This window comes from Macaca fascicularis, chromosome 10 (genome assembly GCF_037993035.2).
Source record: "Macaca fascicularis isolate 582-1 chromosome 10, T2T-MFA8v1.1".
NCBI classification, from domain to species: Eukaryota; Metazoa; Chordata; class Mammalia; order Primates; family Cercopithecidae; genus Macaca; species Macaca fascicularis.
Genome location: NC_088384.1, coordinates 32803604 through 32824071, shown reverse-complemented (window position 1 = coordinate 32824071; position 20468 = coordinate 32803604). Strand labels below are relative to the sequence as shown.

The 20468-nt window shown below is 56.6% G+C and overlaps 1 protein-coding gene across 20 annotated transcripts in view; it reads right to left on the bottom strand.

Annotated features, from left to right (window-relative positions):
- Positions 1 to 15560, bottom strand: part of ARVCF (ARVCF delta catenin family member) — a 55728-nt gene extending 40168 nt beyond the window's left edge. For all 20 annotated transcript variants that reach the window (XR_012419004.1, XR_012419005.1, XM_074004416.1 and 17 more), the window contains exons 1-2: positions 15319 to 15560; positions 8859 to 8912 (exon numbers count right to left, since the gene is read on the bottom strand). The gene's annotated coding sequence lies outside the window, so the exon portion shown is untranslated. The remainder of the gene's footprint in view (positions 1 to 8858; positions 8913 to 15318) is intronic.
- Positions 15561 to 20468: the final 4908 nt, after the last annotated feature.

Below are 20468 nucleotides of genomic sequence, written 5' to 3'. Positions count from 1 at the left end.
TCCAGCACTTTGGGAGGCCGAGGCGGGCGGATCACCTGAGGTTGGGAGTTCGAGACCAGCCTGACCAACATGGTGAAACCCCATCTCTACTAAAAATACAAAAACAAACAAAAAAATTATCCGGGCATGGAGGCTTATGCCTGTAATCCCAGCTACTTGGGAGGCTAAGGCAGGAGAATTGCTTGAATCCGGGAGGTGGAGGTTGCGGTGAGCTGAGATCACACCATTGCACTCCAGCCTGGGCAACAAGAGTGAAACTCCTTCTCAAAAAAGAAAAAAGAAAAAAAAATCAAAAGTTAGCCCACTGTGGTGGCACATGCCTGTAGTCTCAGCTACTCTGGAGGCTGAGAGAGAAGAATCACTTGAACTTGGGAGGTGGAGGCTGCAGTGAGCTGAGATCACACCACTGCACTCTAGCGCAGGCAAGAGTGAGACTGTCTCAAGAAAAAAAAAAGAACATGAGGGGTGTCATCCTTCTCCCCTCCATCCCCAGGCCCTGGCTCCAGGCCCCTAACCACCTCCTGCTGACCTCACTTCTCCTGTACCCCAACTCCTCCTGTACCCAAACTGGAATCCCATCCCAAATCTCCCTGTCCCCCACCTCCTCCCAAATCCCTTCTCTCCCTCCTCCTACTCCCCTCAGGGTGTCAGGCCTTCTCAACAGGGTCCCCACAGCCTCATCCTTCTCCATGCTGGGAGACCTGGTAGCCCATGGCATGTTACAAGGGGCACAGCTGATCCCCTCCACAGAGCCCTGGCGCCCACACCTGCACATGGGCTTGTAACTGGAGGTGGGGGGAAGCTGAGGTGCACCAGCTGTGTGCACAGGAGGCTCAGCCCGGTGAACCATCTTCACAACCAGGATCCACCAATACCCTTGCTGCAGGTCCCAGAGGCCTGCCTGGCAGGTGATCATCTGCAGGAGTGCTGGCATCACCCGGCACCAACACCCACAGGGACCAGGCTGGGGTGAGAAAAGGCACAGGACTGGCGGGGAACAGAAGCTAAGCAAGAAGCTCCCGCACCTACTGTGCGAGGTGCTAGAGGCAAGCTCGGTGGGGACCAGCTCCGGGCCGAGGATGGCCTGGATTCCATAGCAAACCAAGAAGTGTGTCACCTCACACACCCCCGCTGGGGGATCTGGGCTCCTAATTCGCAGATACGGAGCCATGCACTGGGTAGCGGCACCTCATGGAAGGGGCAGATCCCTGCACTGTCTGTCTTCCCATTGCAGGGTCTGTCTTCAGTGCAGGGCCCCAGGCAGGCGCTGTCTGCAGAAGGTGGGAGTGGCTGTCTCTCTGGAGAGGGGCTGCTGGGGCCCCTTCCCTCAGCTGCTCCCTGAGGCCTTGGTATCCCTGGTGTCTGATCATCCCACCAATGCTCTGCCCCCAGCACACACACATCTTCTGCCCCACTGGGACCTCAAGGTCAAGCCCAAGTTGTTCAAATACAGAAAAGCTACTCAGGGCATGAAATGTTTGTTGCTGCAGCCCTGATGGTGGAGAAAAGTTGGAAACAGCCTGAACGCCCAAGATGGAAGCCGTCTCCTGAACACACCTGGGAAAAGAGCAAGCCTGGAGGGGAAGGAGCTGGGGCGCCAGAGGAGAGGCAAGCCCAGCGCAGTGGGACACCAAGGGTATGACGACAGGGGGCGCTGATGGGCAGTGCCAGGGGCACAGGACCATGGCACACATCACACTTAGAAAGCACACATCGGGGACGGTGGGGGAGGTCAGGTGCGCTGGGCTGTGCGCCTGCAACAGGCATGAGTTTTTGTTCCTCCTTTACTGTGTTTTCTACATTTTCTATAAACAAGCACATACTGCTTCATTATTTAAAGGGCCAGGCACTATGACTTACACCTGTAATCCCAGCATTTTGGGAAGCCGAGGCGGGCAGGTCACTTGGGGCTAGAAGTTTGAGACCAGCCTGGCCAACGTGACAAAACCCCATCTCTACTAAAAATACAAAAATTAGCCATGTGTGGTGGCGGGTGCCTGTAGTCCCAGCTACTCAGATGGCTGAGGCACGAAAATCACTTGAACCTGGGAGGCAGAGGTTGCAGTGAGCCAAGATTGCACCATTGCACTCCAGCCTGAGTGATAGTAAGACTCTGTTTCCAAAAAAAAAAAAAAAAAAAAAGTGGGGGTGCTGGCACCACAGTCACCTGGCCTCTGCCACTCGGTGTCTTGGCCTCTCCTTGGCTCTCAGCCTCTCAGGCACACCCAGGGAAGCCTGGCCCAGCAGATGCAGGAAACACGTCTATGGCACTGCAAGGGCCTCAGCTCCAGGCCTGGGGTGGGTGTGGTGGAGCCTCTGAGGAGGGAGACGCTGCCTAGTGAAGGGTGGACCTTGTCCAGGGTGAGACCTCTCCACCTACGCAGTCCCTGACTGCTCAGTGGCCTGGCCTCACTTTTTCCACCTGTATACTCACTGGCCCTCCAGGCACTATGGACCCCCTGGATGGGCCCTGGGGGCACCCAGCACCTCCCCCCAGGGCACACAGCAAAGGCCCTGGGGAGGACTGGGAGGATGGGGTTGTTTTTTTGTTTTTTTTTTTTTGAGACGGAGTCTCACTCTGTCGCCCAGGCTGGAGTGCCATGGTGCCATCTCGGCTCACTGCAAGCTCTGCCTCCCAGGTTCACGCCATTCTCCTGCCTCAGCCTCCTGAGTAGCTGGGACTACAGGCTCCCGCCACCGCGCCCGGCTAATTTTTTGTATTTTTAGTAGAAACAGGGTTTCACTGTGGTCTCGATCTCCTGACCTTGTGATCCGCCCGCCTCGGCCTCCCAAAGTGCTGGGATTAGAGGCGTGAGCCACCGCGCCCAGCGAGGATGGGGTTGGTAGCCATCTCTGCAGCATCATTATCTTGCAAAATGCAGCAAGTAAATTCAGATGTGTAAATGGCCTAATTAGAATTTCAAGAAGAGTAAAAATATTTTTAAAAGAGAAAGTTTAACTAAAGGCTTATTTTAAATACTGAAGTTATCACCTGCAAAATGGTCAACCTGGCAAGATGGGCCACAGGGGAGGGGGTGTGGGGCGCCCAGCCCCCATCTTCCCCAGCCTCACACTGTATAGCTGTCCCCACGTCCTCTGCCAGGCAGGTGAGAGAAGTCTTAGGCTCCCCAAATCTGAGCTTTAGGGGGGCACCCCCACAGGAACACTCCTACTGCATTGGACCTGACTCAAAGGATGCCCTCTGCTGTGGTTAAGGCACCCAGCCTGAGCCCAGGGAGGCTTCAATAACAGCCAGAGCCAACTGCAGCCAGAGGAGGCCCAAGGAGGGACCAGAGAGGCAAGCCCAGGGGCCTGGGATGCTCCAGGGAGGAGAGGGATGAGGTGAGAGCTGGGGTAGACACGGGGGATGAAATGCACCAAACAGCCACTGCACTGCGGCCTGTGGACAGCTCAGGAGAGTCCCTGGGCATGGCATGGCCAGGGCCCTTGCTGGTGTCCTGGCACTGCAGGCCTCCCCAGGTTGACCCCATAGCACAACCTCACCACCAGCCACGAGTCATCCTGAACAAGGGGCGGCACAGCGGGGGTGGCTGGCCAGCCTACACCAGGCTCTCCAGCTACAAAGATAAGGTCTTCATGCAGCAGCCAGATCGCCGACCACCACCTGCCCACCAGCCCAAGGCTGGGACACAAAGAGGACACACATGAGCCCCTGGTCTGGCAGTGCCTCTGTCAGAGGCATGTGAACCAGAACAACTCCATCTTGAATAGCAGCTGGGTAAAATGAGGCTGACAACTACTGGGATGCCTTCCCAGACAATTAAGGCATTCTAAGTCACAGGATGAGATAGGAAGTCGGCACAAAATACAGGTCATAAAGACCTTGCTGATAAAACAGTTTGCAGTAAATGAGCTGGCGAAAACCCACCAAAACCAAAATGGCCACAAGAGTGACCTCTGGTTGTCCTCACTGCTACACTCCCACCAGCGCCATGACAGTTTACACATGCCATGGCAATGTCAGGAAGTTACTCTGTATAGTCTAAAAAGGGGAGGCATGAATAATCCACTCCTTGTTTAGCATATCATCAAAAAATCACCATAAAAATGGGCAACCAGCAGCCCTCAGAGCTGCTGTCTGTAGAGTAGCCATTCTTTTATTCCTTTACTTTCTTAATAAACTTGCTTTCACTTTGCACCGTGGACTCACCCTGAATTCTTTCTTGCGCGAGGTCTAAGAACCCTCTCTTGGGGTTTGGATCAGGACCCCTTTCCTGTAACAACTCTGCCTCGGGTCACAAGGATATTGGAGCCCATGACGCTCGAGGATGAGGCCAGTCCTCCCAGCAGCCTGGGCAAGGGACACCCTCCTGCTTCCCCATGAAAGGCCACGTGAGCTGACGTCAGGAGAGTCACACCCCTCACCACAGGCTGGCTCAGGGGCTGTGGGCCCCGAGGTCCCAGCAGTGCCCCCAACCTTAGCATACAGCATCGAAAGGCCAGGCACCCACAGAGAGGGCCAGGTGGCTGTGGGGGCCCAGGCCTTATTCTCAGGAAACGGGTCCCAGGCACACCACAACCCTCACAGGGGAGCTGGCCTGCTCCAGCAGTGCCAGCTCACAGGGAGTCCCATACAGGTCCCAGGGAGAAGAAACCACACACACCCCCAGAGAATGACCACACACACCCCCAGAGGCACACAAAGGATACCTGGGACGCCTGCCAGCAGACCGACAGCCAGGAGGCCCCCCACCCCGATCTTTACAACACCGGCAACCACAAACTGTAAGACACGAAAGCGTTGGGGCGTTTCCATTTTCTAATGACAGAAGACACTAGTCAAGAAACAGTTCAGGCTGGGTGCGGTGGCTCATGCCTTTAATCCCAGCACTTTGGGAGGCTGAGATGGGAGGATCACCTGAGGTCAGGAGTTCAACACCAGCCTGGCCAACATGGTGAAGCCCCATCTCTATTTATTTTTTTTTTTTATTTTTTTTTTTTTTGAGACGGAGTCTCACGCTGTTGCCCAGGCTGGAGTGCAGTGGCGCGATCTCGGCTCACTGCAAGCTCCGCCTCCCGGGTTCCCGCCATTCTCCTGCCTCAGCCTCCTGAGTAGCTGGGACTACAGGCGCCCGCCACCGCGCCCGGCTAATTTTTTGTATTTTTAGTAGAGACGGGGTTTCACTGTGGTCTCGATCTCCTGACCTTGTGATCCGCCCGCCTCGGCCTCCCAAAGTGCTGGGATTACAGGCTTGAGCCACCGCGCCCGGCCCCCATCTCTATTTAAAAAAAAAAAAAAAAGATTACAAAAATTAGCCAGGGATGGTGGCCGGCGCCTGTAATCCCAGCTACTCGGGAGGCTGAGGCAGGAGAATTGCTTGAACCTGGGAGGTGAAGGTTGCAGTGAGCTGAGGATGCACCACTGCACCCCAGCCTGGGTGACAGAGGGAGACTCTGTCTCAAAACAAACAAACAAAAAGGAAACAGTTCAGATGCAGCTGTAAAAACAAAGTTAAATCACTGCTGCCCGTTTACATCAGAATAAATACTAGTTGGTGCTATGGGCTGAATGTGTGCCCAAAGTCCATGTGCTGGAAACTTAATTCCCAACACAACAGTGTTGAAGATGGGACCTCTAAGAGATGTTTAGGTCACAAGGGCTCTGCATATGAATGGATTAATTCCGTTACTGTGGGAGTGGATTTGTTATTTCGGGTGCAGGTTCCTGATAAAAGGATGGGTTCTGCCTCCTTTAGCGCTCTCACGTGTGCTCCTGCCCTTCTGCCACCTCCTGGTCCTGGGGTATGCCACGACAAGAAGGCCCTCGCCAGATGTGGCCCCTCAATCCTGGACTTCCCCGTCTCCAGAATTGTTAGAAATAAGTCCTTGTTTTTCAGGAATTAGCCAGTCTCAGGTATTCTGATACAGCAGCACAAAATGGACTAAGACAGACAGATTAAGTCCTGTGTACAAAACTAAAGTAAAAATACCTTCTAGAAGAGGCCGGGCGCGGTGGCTCAAGCCTGTAATCCCAGCACTTTGGGAGGCCGAGACGGGCGGATCACGAGGTCAGGAGATCCAGACCATCCTGGCTAACACGGTGAAACCCCGTCTCTACTAAAAAAATACAAAAAACTAGCCGGGTGAGGCGGCGGGTGCCTGTAGTCCTAGCTACTCGGGAGGCTGAGGCAGGAGAATGGCGTAAACCCGGGGGGCGGAGCTTGCAGTGAGCTGAGGTCCGGCCACTGCACTCTAGCCCGGGCGACAGAGCCAGACTCCGTCTCAAAAAAAAAAAAAAAAAAAAACCTTCTAGAAGAAAAGACAGGTGCATGTTTATCTGGCTATATGCTAGGGAGGGTTGACTACACAAGAGTGACGGAATATCTAAAAATGGAGAAAGGCCGGGCGCGATGGCTCACACCTGTAATCCCAGCACTTTGGGAGGCTGAGACGGGTGGATCATGAGGTCAGGAGATCAAGACCATCCTGGCTAACAGGGTGAAACCCTGTCTCTACTAAAAATACAAAAAATTAGCCAGGCATGGTGGCGGGCGCCTGTAGTCCTAGCTACTCGGGAGGCTGAGGCAGGAGAATGATGTGAACCCAGGAGGCAGAGCTTGCAGTGAGCCGAGATCACACCACTGCACTCCAGCCTGGGCAACAGAGTGAGACTCCGTCTCAAAAAAATAATAATAAAAAATAAAAATTAAAAAATAAAATAAAAATGGGGAAAAATCCAACAGACTTCACCACAAAATGTGAAACATTCTTGACATCAAAAATGATCATAAGGCCGGGCGCGGTGGCTCAAGCCTGTAATCCCAGCACTTTGGGAGGCTGAGACGGGTGGATCACGAGTTCAGGAGATCGAGACCATCCTGGCTAACACGGTGAAACCCCGTCTCTACTAAAATACAAAAAAAATTAGCCGGGCGAGGTGGCGGGCGCCTGTACTCCCAGCTACTCGGGAGGCTGAGGCAGGAGAATGGCGTGAACCCAGGAGGCGGGGCTTGCAGTGAGCTGAGATCCGGCCATTGCACTCCAGCCTGGGCAACAGAGCTAGACTCCGTCTCAAAAAAAAAAAAATAAATAAATAAATAAATAAATAAATGATCATAAATGAAAATTAAAAAGGTGAGACAGCAGGCAAAAAGATGAGTGAAGAATGAATATCTTTTATATATAAGGACTCATACAACAGCTGAGAAACCCATCAAAACCCAAGAGAAAGCCCGGCACGGGGGCCAGGCAGCCACAGGAGACGAAGCCGCAACACCCTGCAGGCACACGGCAGCTGATGGAGGCGGCCAGGCTGGTGCTGATCTCTGACAGGACACCACTGCTGGTCAGCTATGGGAAAGGGCAGGGCATCTGTGTCCCCGCCAGTCCTTCTCACCCAGGCCTGGTCTCAGCGTGCACTACCCCATCACACCCTCCCAGCTCCCCCTCCTAAGGGAGCCCTGCTACTCATCACCATCTTGTAACTCCACAGTTGGCCACTGGTTTCTCTGTCTGTTGTGTTGTTTCTCTGTGTGTCTCTTCAACCTGGCTGGGAGCTCCTCAGGGGCAGGGCTGGGCCTGATGTGCCTGTGATGCCCAGGACTCAGCATGAGGCTGGGTGAGTGGGTGCTGAGTATGGCAACACATGGGTGTTTACATCAGCCCCTGTCCCAGCTGAGCCCTGAGGCTCCCCCTTGCTGTGGGCAGGACCACACCCCAGGGCCCAGCAGAGCAGGCAGCCACAAGCCAGGGCCCAGGTTGCCCAGGCCAGCACCACACCAGCGCCCAGAGCAGACATGACAAATCAATCACCACAGCAGACCGGAATAAACAATCACCACATTCCAGGTGGGCAGGACAGGAGATGGGGAAAGGCAGAGAAAGAGGCACAGAGAGGGCCACAGAGAAACACAGAGAAGACCAAGAACTGGAAGGGGGAGGGAAAAGGAGGGACAAGAAAGGAGCAAGCAACAGGAAGGAAAGTGAGCAAGTGTGCCTGGGCAGCCTTGGACCTGCCCAGCCAACCACCCTCCTGCGGGCCTTGTTACCAGGGCTGTCGTTTGGCATCTGGCTGACCTGGCCTCCCTGAAGTGTGGTGGCCTATGAGGAGTTAAGGGCAGTGGGACAGCCCCTCTTGCCACCCTGAGACGCCCCATCCCCTGTGCCACAAGCAACCCAAGTACCCTGCCTGAGCCTCTTTGTCCCAACCCAGAAGACCCTGCATAGCCAAATGTCCTGAGCAGTGACATTCTCGGCCAGACGCTGGTCCTCCCACGTGGTCTATGGCTGTGATCAGAGCACGTTCAGACTATTCAGTTACGGGCTGTCTGCAGCCATTTTCATCCTACAATGGCAGAGCACTGCAACTGTGACAGAGACCATAAGCCTTGCAAAATTGAATTACTTACTCTCTGACCCTTTCAGACAAAGTTTTGTGTGCCTGGCCTCCAGGACTATCCTCTATCCCTGTGGCTCCAGTCTCCCAGGGGCAAGTGAATGGCCTGGCCCAGTAGGCTGTGCCGATACTGGATGCCACTGTGGCTGGCATCCTAGCTAAGGCAGGTGAAGAACAGACCCAGTGAATATCCAAACCAACATCAACTAGCAACCTAGTCAGCCAGCCCCAAACAGGCTTGTCCCTAAAGCCAGACATCAAACCAGTGGCTGCTGTCCATATTCCGGCCAGTAACAAACTGGCCTGAAGCTGGGAGGCAGGAGGCCCTCACATCCACCCTGTCCAGGCCAGGAGCTGTGCCCACCCAGGGTGAGAAGGACCAGGAGCACACCGGGTCCACGGCCACAGTCCATCCCTGTCACCCCCACCCTCCAGGCCCACCAAAACACTCTGCTGTCCTACATGGGAGAGGATGTCCCCAAGCTAAACCCAGAATACTCACCTGTCTTGAGGGGAGATCAGCATGTCCTGACGCCCACCCTGCGGGCTCTGGCTCCTGCAGGGAAACCAGAAGGCACAAGTGAGGTCAATCCAGCTGGTAAGTCCCTGCTGGATAAAGGTACACGAGCCCAGACCGTCCTCTAAGCAGGACCTTGTCAAGCCTGACCTGAAGGTCATCCCATGGTGCTCCCGACTCATAACCACACACTCATGTGTACCTTCTTGTCCCCACGAGTCCAGGACTGCAGTTGACACTGGGCTGCCAGGGTTCCTTGTCAGCATTTCTAATGCTATTGACCATCCTTCAGGAACGTGATCCTTCAGAGATGTGGACGGATAATGATGTCTTCCCCATCACACACAGCACAGCAGGAGGACTCCCACCCCAGGGTAGCCAGGCTCGGGTCCTGCTGGCCCATGCAGGTGCTCATAACCCCACAAGGCACCTGCTCTACCTCCCTGGAGTCTGCTCCTGCCTTGTAGGCCAGGCCATGTGCCTCTCCCGAGGTTTCCTGAGGCCAACACAGATCCTGGGCCCTCGGAGGCAGGCAGCTGCCCCCAACAGTCACCAGGACAGGGAAGGCTGGGAAGCAGGCAGGTTCCTGGCCCTGGAGCTGAGGCCAGGTATGAATGACCATTTGGTCCCAGCCAGGTGTGAATGACCATTTGTCTGGGATGGGGGGACCTGGCACTCAAGCCTGTGGTGCTCAGGCTTATGGGCTGGAGCAGGAGACAAGGGGGTGCCTGTGCTCCCACAGCCTTCAGCCTTCCTCAGGGAAGGACCCTGCGGTTTCCTGTCTTAGCCAATGGCCCGAGGGACACATTCCCTCTCGTTATATCTAGGCCTGGAGATGTTGCCAGAATGTTCATGTCGTAAAAATGAAAAACAAGACACCGTAGACAGACAGGGAAGGGCTGGGCCTCGGACGGGAGGCCGTCTCTGGGGAACATGGGTAATGAGAGCTCTCTCCCCCAGCTCTATGGTGTTTTCTAGACGGTTCTGAGGCTCTGCCCAATAGTCCTTTGTGGTCATGGTCAATTCTGGCGCCCCCACGGTGTGTCTCCCTGTCTCCCAACAGCCTCTTCATCATGGGAAGGGGTCCAAGTGAGGGTGGGCAACAGGCTACACCTCAGGGTGGGATCATGGGGGGTGTGACATGGAGCCTGAGGCAGGGAAGAACCAGGGACCAAGCCAGGCACATGTGCATATGCATGTGCGTGCATATGAATATGAGTGTGTGTGTGTGCCTGAGAGGGGCAGGCCTGGCTGGGAGCCCACCCACCAGTGCTGCGTCCCCAAGAAGAGATGCTGCTCCTACTCCAAGGTCTGAGGCTTAGGAACCAGCTTTTGCTCTGAGTGTGACATTGCTAGGAAACCTCTGCTTTTAGCTTAAGTGTTCACATAGGTTTTGAACCACAGAGAACCATGTGACTTTTTAAAATCAGCCCTGATAAGCACCAGCCTCTCCCGAGGAGTCACCATGTGCCACAGACTCACGACACACTGGCTGCGAGCCATCATCTCATGGACACCACCAGGTGCCTCAGGTTGGCTACACACCCCATTTTACACATGGAGAAACTGGGTCCAGGCCAGACAGTGGCTGGGCCAGGATTTAACTCAGGTCTTCCTGCCCCCAGGGCCTCCCAAAGTCCCCCACCCAGATGGGGAAGTATGGCCAAAGAAGAACACGGCTCTTTCCTCATGGGCCTCCCGCCTCATGGGGTCCAGCCAGGCCAAGAACCTGCAACCATATGGGAGAGCCAATAGGAGACCCTGGAAAGGGGTTCAAGTGAGGCACTGGAGAGGGCTTCCCCAAAGAGATGGGTGGGAGCAGAGAACAGCAGCACCACAGGAGGCTGGATGGTAGGAGCAGCCAGAGCTGCAGGTCTCCTTCCTAAGGGTACACTAGCCACAGCAGCATCGTACAGGCAGGGGCAGAGCAGAGCATCTGTGGCCAACCTAAGGGAGCCCTGGGCAAAGGACAGATAGAGGGATGACAGGCAGGACAGTGATGTGAATGCAGAACTAGTGATGGGATCATATGGAAAGGTGGGGGGTGCTCACCTTGGGGAGCCCCCCGAGTACCACTTCAAGGCTGCTCTGCAGGCTCTGAGGTCACCTGCCTGGCCAAGGACCCACTACCAGCCGCCTCAAGGCCAGGGGACGACTACACCCTTTATTGGGCCCTTTCCCCCAGTGAGGATGGCCTGGCATGGGCCCCCCCCACCAAACTCTCCAGATCCAGTGGCTGGCCACGGGGCTCTGCCAGCCCCTGGCTACACCCCACTGATGCCCTAGGAAGGCCTGTGGTTCCGGCACGGTATCCATGATCCAACCAAAGGGCTGAGAGGTCTCATACTGGGGCATGAGCCTGGCCGGGGCCACATAGCCAGATTAGCAAGCTACAGCCCCTTGGATGGCTGACAGCACGGGGCAGCTCCCATGGGTACACACTGGGCCCAGAACTGGGATGGAGGATGCAGCCCGGGCTGGGTAGGCAGTGAGGAGCCCAGGTGAGCTCATTCTGTGCTCCCTGAAATGTGGTCTCATCAGGCCACCCCCTCCCCAAGTCTCCTCACTTCCTGCTCTGTAAGCGGGAGGTGACACTGACTGCAGGTAGCTGAGAACATGCCCTGGTAACAGCCAATGCAGGCAGGTGCGTGGAGTGCCCCGTGGCCACTGGACAGGGAAGGTCCTTGCTGCTCAATGACAATGGTGTCTCCTACAGCAAAACCCAGTGTTCTCCTAGGCCTGCTGCCACTCTGGGCACATAGTGAGAACACGCCCACTTCTACTGCGGACATTGAAACACAGCCCACACCTGGGAAGGCCTGGGAGGTCCCTGGGCACGCACTTGAAGGATGCTGCACTTTTGGGGCTACATAGGCACAGGGCTAGTCTTTTACTATCCCCACTAAGCCTGCCTGTGTGTGGTCACCCACCACCTGGCCTTCAGACCTCCTTCTGCCTGCACTAAACATGTAAGGGGCACCGAGGAGACTTGCTTGGCTCCTCTCCAACTCCAGGCCCTCCACAGGTAGCTTAGAGGCCGAGCTCTGGTCATCCAAGCCAGTAGTCTGGGGAAGGGTCCTGGTCTGCTGCAGGAAGCTGGGTGGAGCCAGTCTTGCCTGCCATGGCGGTCCCAGCTGCCCTCTGGTGGCCACGCTCGGCTCCCTATTGCTTTGCAAGAGACGGCAGTCCCTCAATCAGCAGGGGCAGTGGGAAGGGTCTGGGCCTAACTGGTTATGGGGTGGGGTGAAATCTGTGGCTCCAGGCATCCACCAGCTCTGGGTCATCTTCCTGACCTGAAATAGGCCAAGATGTAAAGCCCCTGAGCCAGGAAAGCCTACTAAGGGATCCTTGATACCGTGTCTCCTCAGAGTAACCCAAGACTTCATCTTGGTTTTTTCTGGCTTTTTTTTTTTTTTTTTTTGAGACGGAGTCTCGCTCTGTTGCCCAGGCTGGAGTGCAGTGGCCGGATCTCAGCTCACTGCAAGCTCTGCCTCCCGGGTTCACGCCATTCTCCTGCCTCAGCCTCCTGAGTAGCTGGGACTACAGGTGCCCGCCACCGCTCCTGGCTAATTTTTGTATTTTTTTAGTAGAGACAGGGTTTCACGTGTTAGCCAGGATGGTCTCGATCTCCTGACCTCGTGATCCACCCGTCTCGGCCTCCCAAAGTGCTGGGATTACAGGCTTGAGCCACCGTGCCCGGCCTTTTCTGGCTTTTTTTTTTTTTTTTTTTTTTTTGAGACGAAGTCTCGCCCTGTCACCCAGGCTGGAGTGCGATGGTACAATCTTGGCTCACTGCAACCTCTGCCTCCCGGGTTCAGGCAATCCTCCTGCCTCAGTCTCCCCAGCAGCTGGGATTACAGGCGTGTGCCACCAGGCCCAGCTAATTTTTTTGTATTTTTAGTAGAAACCGGGTTTCACCATATTGGCCAGGCTGGTCTCAAACTCCCGACCTCATGTGATCTGTCTGCCTGCCTTGGCCTCCCAAAGTGTTGGGATTATAGGCGTGAGCCACCGTGACCAGTCCATCCTGGTTTTTTCGGTTTTGCTTTGTTTTTGTTTTTGTTTTTATTTTGAGACAGAGTCTCGCTCTATCACCTAGGCTGGAGAAGAGTGGTGTGATCTCGGCTCACTGTAACCCTCACCTCCCTGGTTCAAGCAATTCTGCATCAGCCTCCCAAGTAGCTGGGACTACAGGCACATGCCACCATGCCCGGCTAATTTTTGTATTTTTAGTAGAGACAGGGTTTTGCCATGTTGGCCAGGCTCGTATCTAACTCTTGATCTCAGGTGATCCGCCTGCCTTGGCCTCCCAAAGTGTTGGGATTACAGGCGTGAGCCACCACGACCGGCCTCATCCTGGTCTTAATTGAAGCTAGTGGCAAAAGAACAGACACCTCCCCACGACTAAGCCACCATCAGGGAAGTCCCCAGGACCCCCAGGGCCCACCTGGTGCTCTACAGTGCTGTCCCTAGACTCCCACCCTCCATTCCTGGCCCCATCTACAGAGTGGGCCCTGACTCCCTATCCCAATTCAACCCTGTCACTCCCTCTGCCAGGGCCAGGTGGGGAACACGACAGATGGGCTAGACAGAGGGTGGTGCCTGGCATCCATGCGCAGAGCTCCCTGCTCCTCCCAGAGACTGGGGATCCTGCTGCTCCTGCTCCTCCTGTACTCACTCCGGACAGCCTCACGCTCCCCCAGGCCAGACTCCTGGGGTGACAGTGAACTCACCCTGAATCCCTAGTAGCACAAACAGGAGGAGGGGTGCTACCCTACGCTCACAGAGCCACAGAGATGCAGAGGGCCCCTGGGGCTGGGAGGACACTGCAGAGCCACCTCTGGAAGGGGTGCCAGAGCAAACACGGGAGCCAAGCAGCCCAGATGTGGTGGGTGGGGAGGCTCAAATTTAGCAGGACTGAGGGTCAGACCTTGTTCTCCCAGGAGGGACCTTGGTCAGGAGGTTCTTGTGTTTATGCAGAAAAGTCTGACAGGGCAGCTCAGCCAAGAGCTGGGCAGGGGCTGGCTTGGCTGTGCTCAACTACCCTCTCAGCTGGGACTTGAGTCCCTTAGCGAATGTTCTGTGCCCAGTCCTCTCTGCTGGGCCCTGGTGGACCCCAGAATGGGGGTAGGGTGGGGTCAGGAGACAGTTGGGAGCAGACATTGTGGATAGGATGGGGCAAGACTGGAGGAAATGCCTTCCCAGACACGCTGTGGTTCACACTGTGGCCTGACCTAAGGCCTGGATCACCTGCTCAGGAACTGACTGGCCACTGGCATGGCACACTGGGCAAGAGAGCGCTGACTGGCCCCTGCATTCAGCACCATCTCAACTCCAATACAGTGAGTACAAGACAGGTAACACCCGCCCTGTTTGGACCAGATCTCTAACCACAGCCTGGATCCCAGAGCAAAGGCAGATAAGGCAGTAGTAAGGAAGTAGTAAGAAGTAAAGGCAGCTACCCCAGAGAAGCTAAGGTCAGGAGAGGTGGAGGCTCCCACTGCACCCCGCTGGCCCATACCATAGAGGAGGCTTCCCCCACAGCGGCGTGGGTACCCACCTGAGGTTATTAGACAGCAGCATTAAGAGCCTACTTTAAAAAACACCCACAGAGCACCTTTATTTTCCTTATTTCTAAATATGCCTGGGTGTAGGGAAAGGGAGCTGAAGTCCTTTGGTTCCATTTTAAGTATGCTACGTTACACATAGCTAACAAACGGTGAAATTTTATAAGCAGCCAATATTTAATTATTTAAAAATTAAAATAGGCTGGAGATCTCACGCCATCTGCCCAGGGCGACTCCCCAGCAAACCGAGCAGAGGTTCCCTCAGAGTGTAGAAGACATGCTCTGCACGGGCCCCGAGGGGGCGCAGGGCGACGTGGGGAGGGAGACCCAGGCCGGGAATCCAGGTGGCGTGCCCTCGCTCACCCCCGAGGCGGCAGGAGCAGCGCGGCGCGGGGATATCCCTCCGGGCCGTCGGTGCCCCTGCGCTTCCCGGCGGCGCGCTGCCCCAGGAAAGTTCCCGGCCTGCCGCCCCTCGGGCCGTTGGAAAGTTTCCGTGGCCGCAGGGCCCCGGCAGCTAGGCGCCAAGCGTCGCGCGGGGCGGACACGGCTGCGGGGTCGGGCCACGCTCAGCTGGAGAGCTCGATGCAAGGCACCCGGCCGGGTCGAGTAGGGCTCGGAGACCGCGCACAAAGGGACCCGCCCCCTCCCCCGGCCCGAGGTCTCCGGCGCCGCAGAGCGCACGGACAAGACGCGGGTGGGGCGGAGATTGGCTCCGAAGCCCGGCCCAGACCCTCGCCCTAATCTCGACTCCGGGTACAAGACCCAGTCCGGACCGCTGCCCGGAACGCGTCCCAGATCTGCAGCCCCGCCCCCAGTCCCGGCTCAGACCCGCTGCCCCAGCCCCAGGTCCCGCACCCCGCCCACTGGCTCAAGCTTACCTGGAGCGCAGCGTGGGTGGCTGCGCAGCGTGGGCGGCTCCGCAGCGCGGCCCCAGACCCCAGAAGGGCGTCCCCGGGTCCCTCGGCGCGCGGGGTGCGGCGTTCCCAGGGCGGGGCGCGGCGCGGGTCGCCGTCCACTGGGCCGCAAGTCGGGCCGGTGCGGGGGCCGCCCCCTCCCTCCGGACCCAGCAAGCAACCCGAGACCCCGGGCCAGCCCTCTCGCCCTCACGCGGCCCGTGTGCAAAGCGGACCGGGCCGGCGACGCGGAACTCCGCCCCGCCCCATCTGACCGCAAATTTCCCCATTGGTCGAGAGACCCGGCGCGGCACGGCAACCGGCGCCGATTGGACGGGTGCGTGGAGATGACGGCTTTCCATTGGGCCTTCGGGATGTCAGTCCCGGCGGCTGACCGGCCCCCTCGCGGAGGGGCCGAGGCCGCGGCACCTGCCCGAACCTCTGCGGTGGTAGTGGCCGGGTAAGCGGGGCAGTTTCCTCCCAGCCGAGTTACGAGAACATCCCCCGACCATCCAGCCCCGAGCAGGGACTGGTAGGGCCGGCGGCCCTTCCCCGGATTCCGGCCGCGTAGCCTCCATTACCACCCCCAGTTCACAGGTATCCTTCTTCAGCGCCTGCTACTCGCTGTGCGCTGCGCGGTGCACGCCGCGCCTTCCTGTCGACATCGAATTGTATTCCTCACGCAAACCGCGAGGGAGAGTTCTGCCACTATCCCATTTTATAGTTGGGAAACAGCCTCAGAGAGGTTCTGACTTGCTTGAACACAGTCGTCTGACCCTGGGGCCTGGGGACTCTCTCACCCTCACCGCCCCTGGGCCCCCGGAGCGGGGCGGCGGTGGAGGTAGGCTGCCGTATTTCCGAGAGCAGGAAGGGACCCCTTCTGTAAACCAGGGGCTCACCTCCCCCACCAGGCCTGGATGTGGAGACCTCTTAGGCTTGTCCCACCTTTCAGGTCCCCCATGGGGCCGCCTTTATTACCTCCTCCTGGCATCCTCACAGCCCCACAGCTCTCCGTCTGGGGAAGTGGAGTTGTGCGTTTATGCCCCCGTACTGCTGTCCCATTTTCTCCACCTTACCTGGAGTCAGAAAGAAACGCGGCTTCGCTGCCTGTTGAGATTGGCATGGTTGCATTTCCTCTCCAGATTGAGAGTACCTGACATGAGTGGGAGCATGACTCTCCGCCAGCTCCGCGTAACCTTGTGGTGTGGGGGGAACCAGCAGGAATGCTGCTCAGTGGGCTTTTCTAGGGGGAGGTCCTGAGATGACTTCTTGGCCAGTGACCCTGGCTCATGCATGCTGTCAGCCTTTCCTGCCCTGGATGCACCTGGACATGACCAGTTCCTCAGCTCATTGCATTCCCCAAGGCCACCTGGGGAAGCAAACTGCCCACAACCATGCTCATGGGTGGTGGAGGGGTGTGACCAGACACTCTTGTCTTTTCCACCCATATTGGGAGTCCCGTGTGTTCACCCAATCATTCCTTGGCCAGGACAAAGAAAATGAAATGGCCCAAGGCAAGGACTCACTGCTGGAGCCACCGCTGGGTCCATCTGTGTGCTGGCAGCATGGTGAATCGATCTCAGCTACCTTTCAGAGCCAGGCAGCTACTATCAATCGATTGGAGCTGGCACTTCATGTGCCAATTGGCCTCCTGGCATAGGGTTGTTGCTTGCTGCTCTGGGAGGGCAGAATGAAATATCTGTCCCTAGAATAGGGGCCCTCACAAGCCAGGTAGCTGTCATCCTGTGGAGCAGCACCATGGTGACATTCTGGCTCAGGTGCTGTATAGCTGAGGGGTCGTTTCCTCCATTTAGGAGTAGACGTAATGAGTCCAGCTGTCCCCAGCCATCTCTCCAAGGCCATTGGACCCTGGTTCTGCTGGAGCCCCTCTTCTCACAGTGACCTCATAGTCCTGTACCATCCCCTCCCCAGACTTGCAAGGACTGGACAGACCTCTGTTGAAAGAGCACAAAAGAGACAACCATACACCAACATCTGTGCAAGTGAGACTACCTCTCCCCTCTTCACCACCCCTACCACCCATAGAGTTGCAGAGACCTGTCTGCCCTTGGCAGGCAGGATCACTAGCTGAGGTCAGAGGATGTGGGGGCAGCACCAATTCAAACAGGACTAAGGACTGCTGTCCAGCAGTTGGCCCATTAGGCTGCAGCTAGAAACACAGCAGGGGAGGCTGGGTGCAGTGGCTCATGCCTGTAATCCCAGCACTTTGGGAGGCTAAGGCAGGCGAATCACTAGAGGTCAGGAGTTTGAGACCAGCCTGGCCAACATAGCAAAACCCCATCTCTATTAAAAGAATACAAAAAGGCCGGGCGCGGTGGCTCAAGCCTGTAATCCCAGCACTTTGGGAGGCCGAGACGGGCGGATCACAAGGTCAGGAGATGGAGACCATCCTGGCTAACACGGTGAAACCCCGTCTCTACTAAAAAATACAAAAAACGGCCGGGCGCGGTGGCTCACGCCTGTAATCCCAGCACTTTGGGAGGCCGAGACGGGCGGATCACGAGGTCAGGAGATCGAGACCATCCTGGCTAGCACGGTGAAACCCCATCTCTACTAAAAAGTATAAAAAAAAAAACTAGCCGGGCGAGGTGGCGGGCGCCTGTAGTCCCAGCTACTCGGGAGGCTGAGGCAGGAGAATGGCATAAACCTGGGAGGCGGAGCTTGCAGTGAGCTGAGATCCGGCCACTGCACTCCAGCCTGGGCGACAGAGCGAGACTCCGTCTCAAAAAAAAAAAAAAAAAAATACAAAAAACTAGCCGGGCGAGGTGGTGGGCGCCTGTAGTCCCAGCTACTCGGGAGGCTGAGGCAGGAGAATGGTCTAAACCCGGGAGGCGGAGCTTGCAGTGAGCTGAGATCCGGCCACTGCACCCCAGCCTGGGCGACAGAGCAAGACTCTGTCTCAAAAAAAAAAAAAAAGAATACAAAAAAAGGTAGTTGGGCATGGTGGTAGACACCCATAGTCCCAGCTACTTGGGAGGCTGAGGCAGAGATCGCTTGAACCTGGGAGGCGGAGGTTGCAGTGAGCTGAGACTGAACCACTGCACTGCAGCCTAGAAGACAGAGCAAGACTCCATCTCAAAAAAAAAAAAAAAAAGAAAGAAAAACACAGCAAGGGAGACCACAGGGACCAGTAGCCCAGTGTCCTCCCTCTCTCATCCTGTCACCTAGCTCCATAGGGACAGCTATGGGGCCCACAGGGAAAGCCACAGAGAGAAAATGCTTTCAGCTGGGTGTCAAGAAGAACTTTTCAACAGTTGGAGCTGTTGAAACCAAAAGAGTGGCCACAGGAGGTAGTGAGCTTCCTATCTAAGTTTATGTGCAATTAGAGGTTGGATGCCAGTGAGCCTGTTGCAGCCCCAAGCTCCCAGGGCTTAGGTGCCTACTCTAGACCCATCTCATCTGCTGTCACCTGTTTCCTGGCATCATTATGTCATCCAGACTGGAGTGTCAGTGGTAACAAAGAACATCAGAGTGTCTTCTCTGGCCCTGTCTAGCTGGGAAAAGTATGGCTGGGGGTGGGGTTGGCCCAAGGCCACAAGCTATGACAGAACAGGATGCAAACCACCATCTGACATGTTACTGCATCCCTCTTTGTGCGCAAAGGGAAACCTTGGTCAACTCTTGTCCAGCTTTGAGGTGCATGGTCTGGTGCTTTGGGGCAGCCCACTCTGCAGCTGCTGCCATGAACCCCAGGGCAGAGTCCATCACCCCCAAGCCCCAGATCCCACTTGTCCACCATCACCACCTCTTGGCCCTACAGATTGCATAGATTTGGCTGCTTAGAGGAAAATCACTGGTACCAGCCCTACACGATCCCACTGCTGGATGGTGGGAGAGACAACTATGTCTGGCTAGGTCTGCGGCCCACTGGCCATGAGTCCCTGGACATCTGGAGTCCTTGGTTTACTTGTTGTAAAAGGTTCTGTTGGATTCCAGGAGAAACACAGATAAGACAGCAAAAGTGTGGAGCACAACGGGCCTGCATGTAGGTCCAGGTTAGACTCTTGCCTTTGCTGATTACCAGCCAGGTTCTTCCCATCCCTGAGCCCCAGTTTTCTGCAGGGCATCAGGGCACCTAGGTCTTCAACGCAGGTTGAAGCCTCTCGTGCTTGCCACCTTTTTTGACTTCAACTGAATGACATAACTCCTCCAAGTCTCAGTGTTTACATGTTTACATCTATAAAGTGGGGTGAAAGAACTGCTGACCCAGACATTGGGTTTAGAGTGCTTTACACATTATCATTATCCCTAATGTCCTTGTCATCCATGTCATAGTTTTTTGAGTGCTCACTCTTTGAGGCAGGGCATGGGCCTCTGGGCTTTGACTCTCCACCTTTCTGCCACATAGGCCCAGGCACAGCCCAGAGGCCACTGGAGCAGGGGTCCCAGCTCATGCCTCTGTCCTGTTGGGAGGGCCCAAGTCAGTGTCCACCTGCTCGCCTTGCACAAGTCAAGCTGGGCCAGGCCCTCGTCACTGGGGCCTGGACCTGGATGTGAGCTCAGAGGCTACAGTGTAGGGGTGAAAGTAGGGGAGGGGATGGGTGTGCAGGGTATAGTACTCAAATGCCTAGTCCAGGGTCTGGGGTCCATACTGGGAATGGCAGGGACATCAAGGAGGAAAGAGCCGACCTGGAGGCCATAAAGTGAAGGAAAGGATGGCCAGGAGAAGGATGGCCAGGTCTAGAGGCGGGGTTGAGTGGACAGGATGGGAAGACCAAGTCGCAGTCTGAGGGGGCCGTTCTGGAAGTGAGCATTCCTGTAGCTCTTTCGAGAGAGGCCGCAGGGTGGGCAGGTGACAGATGGTGTCCATGAGGGCATGAGCTGAGGAGCGGCTGCAACCTCCCAGGGCGTCCCCGCAGGCAGGGAGTCGCGGAGTACCCGAAGGCCGCGGGATCGGGAAGCGCTCAGACGCCTGCGCAGCCCCAAGCCATGGCGCAGCCTCGGGGGCGGGGCGCCAGGAGACTGCAGCCTCCGAGCGACAGCGCGCGCAGCCAACGGGACTCCGGCATGCGGCGCGCCGCCCCGCCCCTCGCTGCGCGGCCCAATGGTGAAGGCGCCGGCTTCGGGCCGGGCGGGGACTGGGCTGGCTGCGGTGGCGCGCGGGCGCGGCACCC